The sequence below is a fragment of the Mus caroli genome, chromosome 15, assembly GCF_900094665.2.
Source record: "Mus caroli chromosome 15, CAROLI_EIJ_v1.1, whole genome shotgun sequence".
NCBI classification, from domain to species: Eukaryota; Metazoa; Chordata; class Mammalia; order Rodentia; family Muridae; genus Mus; species Mus caroli.
Genome location: NC_034584.1, coordinates 7,947,340 through 7,948,908, shown reverse-complemented (window position 1 = coordinate 7,948,908; position 1,569 = coordinate 7,947,340).

Genomic DNA, 1,569 nt, shown 5'->3' with positions numbered 1-1,569 from the left:
GTTGTGGGTAGCTGGCGAGTGTCAGCCGACACTGCGCCCTAGCTTCTCCGGTGCTTTTTCTCCAGTTGTGTTTTCTATGATGGTTTCCACTTGCTGTAAGGAGGCTTCTATGATAATGGCTGGTAGCTACAGTCATATGTGATACAAGGATATCATTTAGAATGTTGGAAGGAGTTATGCTGGCCTAGCAGAGTGGTGCTAATGACTTCTTTTCTAAGGCCCCAAACCCCCACTACCCCTGGGAAGCCGGCTGGGTTTCCAGTACCAGGAATAGTTTCTTTCCTGTTCAGTGGGCCTTAAGTCCAACTAGAGAGTTGTCAGTTGATAGCAACATGTTCGTGCCACTTATTGTAGTTTTATGGGTATCTTGACATGCTGGTAATTGGGCTGGGGAGGTAGCTCTCTCTCTCTCTCTCTCTCTCTCTCTCTCTCTCTCACACACACACACACACATACACTATAGAGTATATCTACAATGTTTCTTCTCTTTTTACTCAAACCAGCTCATTAGTTCAGAATGAGACCACAGAGTAATATAGATGCCACAGGTCCAGAAGGCATACAGCTTTACGTTGTAGTTTATAAGGCAGTGAAAAAATGGTTGTGGGATTTATACCAATAGATATGACACATTTAAAGGCAGAGTCCTTTATAGCTCATATTGTCTTAAATTCATAGCATTTGACAATTTGACATGGTGTTTTCAGTACATTTCTAAGCAGTAATTTTCTTCATGAATAATTTTTGTTGTTGTTGTTTGGGTTGTTGTTGCTTTTTTCTTTCTTTCTTTCTTCTTCTTCTTCTTCTTCTTCTTCTTCTTCTTCTTCTTCTTCTTCTTCTTCTTCTTTTTTTTTTTTTGAAATACGGTTTCTCTGTGTAGCCCTGGCTGTCCTAGAACTCATTCTGTAGACCAGGCTGGCCTCAAACTCAGAAATCCACCTCCCTCTTCCTCCCAAGTGCTGGCTGGGATTAAAGGTGTGCATCACCACTGCCCAGCTTATGAATAATTCTTATTGTAATAACCCACAAAAGTGGCTTCTCTGGAAGAATTACATTAACTATGTGTCATTTGGTTTAACATCTTTTTTCTGGCATGAGGCTTTTTCTCTTTTACTGAAAATAGATTTTTTAATACAGAATATTCTTATTACACTTCCCTTCCCCTACTCCCCCAGTTCCTCCTCACCTCCTCTCTTGTCTAGAGCCACACCCCCCCCGTTTCTCTTAGAAAACAAATAGTCATCTAAGGAATAATAATAAAATAAGAGACAAAAGTACAAACCCAAATTGGATTAGGATAAAACCAAGAAAAGAAGTGAAAGAAAAATTAAGAAAAAGAAACAACAAGAAACTCATATAGAGACACACATTCACACATAGAGGAATTCCATAAAAATATAAACCCTAAATCCATAATATGTATGCAAAGAATTTGTAATGCAATGTACAAGAAAGAAAGAAAGAAAGAAAGAAAGAAAGAAAGAAAGAAAGAAAGAAAGACAGAGAGAGAGAGAGAGAAAGAAAGAAAGAAAGAAAGAAAGAAAGAAAGAAAGAAAGAAAGAAAGAAAG